Raw genomic sequence first — 6,387 nt, 5'->3', positions numbered from 1 at the left:
TGGGTTTGATCCCTGGTCAGGGAACTAAGACCCCACATGCCGCGACTAAAGACCACGCGCACGGTGGAGATGGAGGTGCAGCCAAGGTCCACTGCAGCCAAAGTAATTAATCAACTTAGAAAATAAAGTGTCACTGTTTGCAAAGACGGTGCACAGCGCGGGTACTATTCCTAACAGCCTCAAGGCGGAAGCGCCCCAAGTGTCCGCCAGGTGACGAGCGACGAGTGAAGCAGGGTCTGTCCACGCAGCGGAGTGTTATTTAGCCCTGAAAATGAGGCAAGTACTGATACACGCTACAACAAAGATAAACTTGGAAGCCGTTGTGCTAAGTGAAGGAGGCCAGAGATAAAAGATCACTTCCTGTAGGATTTAATTGATAGGAAATATCCGTAGTAGGTGAATCCACAGACAGAAGGTAGGTTAGGGGTCGCATGGGCTGGAGGGACGGGGCGGGGGAGTGACTGCATACTGGGTCGGGGGTTCTTTGGGATGACGAACAGGCACCTGGGTTAGGCACAGGTCATTCACTGTAGGGCTTCCTCGGCGGCTCAGAGGTAAAGAACCAGCCTGCAGTGCGGGAGTCCCAGAAGACCCAGGTTCAAGCTCTGGGTGGGGACGATCCTCTGGAAGCGGGCACGGCGACCCACTCCAGTATCTTTGCCTGGAGAATCCTGGGGACGCAGAAGCCTGCCGGGCTACAATCCATAGGATCGCAAAGAGCTGGACATGGCTGAAGCGACCAAGCACGCTCCCACACACACATTCACTGTAAAGTGGTTAAGATGGTGAATCTCACCTCAACAGTGAGAGTATCTGAAAGCTACTGGGGACCCTTGTTTGGATGGCTGGCTGACGGGGCGGATGCAGAAACGGACAGGGATGACTCGACCCACGGGAGATGCCTCTGGTCTGGAGCCTGGCTCTTTGGAAGCCAGGGGGCCCTGGAGAGACTGGCTTTGGTGAGGAGGAGGAGGAGGAGGGCAGGGTGCAGGGAGCAGTCAGATAAAAGACAGCAGCCGGTGGGAAGGAAGGCTCACCTCCAGAGGAACAGGGCAGGGCTGCTGGCAGTGGTGATGGAGATGCTGGAGAGCCGCCTACAGAGGGCACAGCGGGCAATGCCTTGCCGCTCATGGGGCAGAGGCTTGTGCAGACCGACGCGAGAGCCCTCAGCATGACAGGCCTCGCTCAGACCACGCGGGTACACTCCAGTGAGAGGACACTGAGCGCCGGAGGCCACTTCGAGCGACGGTGAGCCAGGGAGCTGATAACTCGTGGGTGACCGCCGCTGAGCGTGGACTGCCCGCAGGGCGGACGGCGGGTGACCTCGAGTGCCGTGCTCCCCCTGCGCAGGGGCACACAGTGCCCTTATCCTGCCGTCTGCAGGAGCGCCCCCATCCACTCAGCCCTGACCGCATTCCCCAGACTCTGTGTCCACAGCAGAGAAGGAAAGCCCAGTTTTGTCTAAGGTGTGGTGTTTGGGCCTCTCTCCCTGGAAGCTGATGTGATCCTGAGTCATCTAAGGAGAGGGGTTTGGGGGCGGTGAGGGGATGAGACCAAAGCGTTCTGAGTTCTCTCCACATTTGGGAGGATGGAAGAGAGCCACTTTCACCTTCAAGAAAGTCGGTCTTCAAAATGCCAAAATGTAACCGCCAAAATAACAGCAACAAGTTGGGTAGCTCACAGACCATCCCCTTACACAAGAAGAGAAGTGATTCTCCAGTGCGTGCGTGCACACCCCGCATACTGCCTGGGCAGGAGGTTGGGGCAGGGAAGGGGGTTCGGAGTGGTGTTCCCTGGACATCGGCTCTCGATCAGTATCACGTGCAACCCTGGAGAGCAGGCATGAGTTTTAGAGCCGCCCAGATCTGAGTTTGAATCCCAGCTGCCCCCTGAGTCGCGGTTTCTTTGTGTGGGAGGCCGGGGTGGGAGTAGAGCTGACATCACGGGGGGCCAGGGTAAAGAGAGGTGCCTGTGCATAGAGGTGCAGGACCTGGCCAGGGCGCCCCTGGCCCCGGCCCCGCGGGGCGAGCTTAGGACTGAGCAGCGGGATCTGGGAGGTGGCGGGTGAAGGGCAGGCTCATGGGGACACCACTCTCCCCCAAACAGCCCAACAGGGAGTGGTGCCACCCTCGATTCCTGCCCCCGACATCGGTCGGCCTCCGAGTCCCGTGGAGTCTGCCTCCTAGCTTTCACTCTGGGATGTCTTGTTCTGTAGCCTCTCAGTCATGTCCAACTCTTTTTGGCCCCATGGACTGTAGCCCACCAGGCTCCTCTGTCCATGGGATTTTCCAGGCGAGATACTGGAGTGGGTCACCATTCCCTTATCCAGGATGTCTGGTCCCTCCTTTTTCTGGTGTAATTGCAGCAGCCTCTGGCTTCCACTGAGCCCCTGGAGGACCACCTCACTGCCGCTGCCAGCTCCTCGAAGCCCTGCAGTGCCTCGCTCCAGCCCACCTCGTCCGGGCACACTGGCTGCCTCCCAGCCCCTCGGGCGGGCCAAGCCCGCCTCAGGGCGTTTGCACGAGCTGTTCGCTCTGCTGGGAACGCTTGTCCTCTCCCCTGACTCGCTTTCCCCGGCTCCTGCTGCCAACCTCCAGGCTCGGAGGGGCCCCTCCTCAGGAAGTCTGCCCGACCTGCCTCACTCCCGGTGTTTCTTGCACACAGCTGTGCCCGCCCACTGCAGGACTCGGCCCCCACTGTGGGGCACAGCCCTTTCCTGGGCCCTGGGTTGCTCCCAAGGGCTGTGGCACCGAGGCTGTTCCGGTCCACCTGCACATCCCCAGGGCTTGGCGCGGGCGAGTTCTCAGCCTCCGGGCGTGGGTGCCAGGCAGGGCTCGGTGCACAACCCTTGCCAAACAGCCATGGGGAGACCCCAGAAGCAAATGAAATCACTGAGGTGGCCCCTCGATGTGTGGCTGCTTCAATTGTAAAAGCTGTTCATTGTAGAAAGAGACTTAAAACTCTCCAAGTTGATGTTGTAAGCCTGGCCCAAGTAGCCAATCACGCCTTTTCTTTTTTTTTTTCAAATTTATTTTATTGAGGTATAGTTGATTTACAATGTTGTGTTACAACAGTTTATATTGTGTTAACAATTTATACCAGTCCATCCTAAAGGAGATTAGTCCTGGGTGTTCATTGTAAGGACTGATGTTGAAGCTGAAACTCCAACACTTTGGCCACCTGATGCGAAGAGCTGACTCATTTGAAAAGACCCTGATGCTGGGAAAGATTAACGGTGGGAGGAGAAGGAGATGACAGAGGGTGAGATGGCTCGATGGCATCACCAACTCAACAGACATGAGGCTGAGTGAACTCCGGGAGTTGGTGATGGAAAGGGAGGCCTGGTGTGCTGCGGTTCATGGGGTCGCAAAGAATCGGACCCGACTGAGCGACTGAACTGAGCTGAACAGTTTACAACAAACTGACTCAGCGGCGTGTGTGTGCGTGTGCCCGTGTGTGTGCGTGTGTGTGCGTGCATGTGTGTGTGCGAGTGTGTGCGTGTGTGCGTGTGCCCGTGTGTTTGTGTGTGCGTGCATGTGTGTGCGAGTGTGTGTGCATGTGTGTGTCCACGTGTGTGCGTGCGTGTGTGTGTGCACACCTTTTTCCACACTCTTTTCCACTGTGGTTCAGCACAGGGTGCTGTATACAATCCCCTGTGCTGCGCAGCAGGACCTGGGGGCTTCCCTCTCTATAAGGAGTCGTCTGCGCCCTCTGACCCCGGGCTCCCAGCCCACCCTCCCCACTCCCCTGCCCCTGGCAGCCAGTCTGCTTGCAGTGTCCGTGAGTCTCTTTCTGTCTCATCGATTGAGCTCATTTGTGTGGTATTTTAGATTTCACATACCAGTGAGATCACATTGAAACGTCTGCCTCTGTCTGACTGCCTCCACTTGGTCTGACGATCCCCAGGTCCGTCCACGTTGCTGCAAACAGCATCATTTCCGTCTGTTTTTATGGCTGAGTAACAGTCCGTCATATATATGTACTACATCTCTTTATCTTCCTCTCTGCCATGTGGCTTGTGGGATCTCAGGCCCCCAACCAGGGACTGAACCCAGGCCGTGGCCGTGAAACCCTGGACCCCTGGACACTGGGCTGCCCGGGGACTCCTTACCCGTCTTCGTCCGTCGTCTGTGGACGAGCGTTGAGCTTGCTCCTGTGTCTGTGTGGCTGTTGCTCACACTGCTGCAGTGAATTCCAGGGTGCGGGTTTCTCTTTGAAAGACACTTGCTCGTGCTTTTTCTTGAGCAGCACGATGAACAGCTGTTGGTCTCTCTACACTCTCCCCTCCCGCGCCACGCGTCTCTGCATTTGCGGGGCACAGGCACAGCTGCCCAGTGGAACCTTCTCTGAAACAGCGGGAGGGGTGGTGTCGTCTTCCTAAAAGCTTCGGGACAGAGTGGAAAGTGAGTGTGGGGGACAGAAGATGAAGGGAGGCCCTCACACCTGCCTCTCCTTCCGGGAGCCGGGGTGCTCCCTCTGACCTGCACTCCACGCAGGGCCAGACCGCCTGGTCGGGACAGCACCTGCCGGCTCCAGCCCCGGAACCTGCGTGGCCGCCCTGGCCCCGGTGCCACTGCTGACCCACTGCACAGAGGAGCTGCCGAGGCTAGTGCTGCGCGTGCGTCGGCAGGTGTCAGAACCAGGCTGGCAGCCCTGCCCAAGGTCCGAACGCAACACCAGGCGTCCACAGGGGCTGTGAGGGTGTGGGGACCCCAGGTCAATAAGCGGGACAGAGAGCGGGGCAGGGAGGGTGGGCGGTGAATGGTTGCGGTGACCCCAGAGCCTGGCAGAGAGAAGCCCAGCCCCGCCGGGCGGCAGGACGGCCATGCCACCTGGGCACAGACTGAGAGCTGGAGCAGGGCTGCCGCCTGCCAGTGGTGTCCAGCGCCTCCGCTCCGCGGTGATTCCGCTGGCCAAACAGAGGTCACACTCCCGTTCTCTTTAAAAATAAGCTTACTTACGTTTCAGGATGGTGTCAGATTTACAGAGACGTTCTGATGGTGCAGAGAGTGTAGACCCTTCTCCTAGATACCCCTCCTCCTGCCTTACAAAGCTTGAAGTACCCCCCCACACACAAGCCAGGGGGGCACCCTTGGCATAGGCTGGCCTCGTCCTCGTTCAGAACACCTGGAGGCCGTCAGCCTCCTCCCACCTGCGGCAGGGGCGGGGGGGCGGTTTCCAGCCTCCACCTGTTTCTCGTGACCAGCAGTTTGGAGAGGCTCCGGCTGGCAAGGTGTTTTGCAGACAGTCTGGGGTGGGCTGCTGTTTTCTCGTGACGAGTCTGGGATTATGGGTTTTGAAAAGAGCCTGCAGGGTGGAGAGCCGTCTCTTCCCATCCGTCCTGTTCCATGCTGTCCATCGTGGCCTGAGGCCATGTCTTTTCTAAGTACATCACAAAGCACTTTCCACCCCAGTGGCAGAGGGCTAGACGTCCACACTGGAGGGGTAGGAGCTGCACAGACAATTTGGGCCGCTGTCTCCCCTCTCCCGTTCATCCAGTCGGTTCTTTCTATCAGTACGGACTCATGCATGTCTATCTTATACTCTGCGTCACAGTCCAATGCTATATCACTTATTTATCGATTCGCTCAAGTTGCTCCAGCCCTGGACTATAGGCCCAGCAGGCCCTCTGTCCGTGGGATTTTCCAGGCAAGAATACTGAAGTGGGCTGCCGGTTCCCTCTTCAGGGAATATTGCCGACCCAGGGACCAGACCCGTGTCTCCTGCATTGGCAGGCAGAGTCCTTACCACCGAGCCACCGGGGAAGGCCTGGCAGGTGTTACAGTCCTTCCAAAATTGTCGCAAGTCTTTCCTGATCAGCCACCTGCCTCCCTGGTGGCTCAGAGGTTAAAGCGTCTGCCTCCAATGCAGGAGACCCAGGTTCGATCCCTGGGTCAGGAAGATCCCCTGGAGAAGGAAATGGCAACCCACTCCAGTATTCTTGCCTGGAGAATCCCATGGACTGAGGAGCCTGGTGGGCTGCAGCCCACAGGGTCACGAAGAGTCGGACACGAGTGAGCGACTTTACTTACTTACTTTACTGCCTGACAAAAAGTGCGATGTGAATAACTGGAGTGTCGCTGTAACTGCCTGGTTCATTATTTGGATGAGCCACGCAGTCTTTGGTGGCAGATGGCACTACTTTGAGGCTGAGATAAAAGACGTGCATGAGTGGGATGTGGCCTGGAGCATTGTCAAGCAGCAAATGAATGTTGAAAGGGCCGTCCTTCTCCAAACAATATTTCTCCAAGTGGTGGAAAAATCAGCCCTGGAAAATGGCCTGTGTAACTCGGGCTTTGGGGTTACTCTTCTACACAGCAGGAGGAGAGCCCTTGGCTGTGTTTCTAAGGGCTCTTGGGTTCTCTGAATGATAAACGGAGAGAGGCT

General features: G+C 57.5%; 1 non-coding gene across 1 annotated transcript; it reads left to right on the top strand.

Moving 5' to 3' along the window:
* The first annotated feature begins 5,829 nt into the window (after nt 1-5,829).
* TRNAW-CCA (transfer RNA tryptophan (anticodon CCA)) lies at nt 5,830-5,902 on the top strand. Its single transcript has one exon. It is a non-coding gene; the product is annotated as a tRNA-Trp (tRNA).
* The last annotated feature ends 485 nt before the right edge of the window (nt 5,903-6,387 follow it).

The sequence above is a fragment of the Ovis canadensis genome, chromosome 3 (genome assembly GCF_042477335.2).
Source record: "Ovis canadensis isolate MfBH-ARS-UI-01 breed Bighorn chromosome 3, ARS-UI_OviCan_v2, whole genome shotgun sequence".
Lineage (NCBI taxonomy): Eukaryota > Metazoa > Chordata > Mammalia > Artiodactyla > Bovidae > Ovis > Ovis canadensis.
Note: the sequence above shows the minus strand (reverse complement) of the source record. Positions and strands in the feature narration are given on the sequence as shown.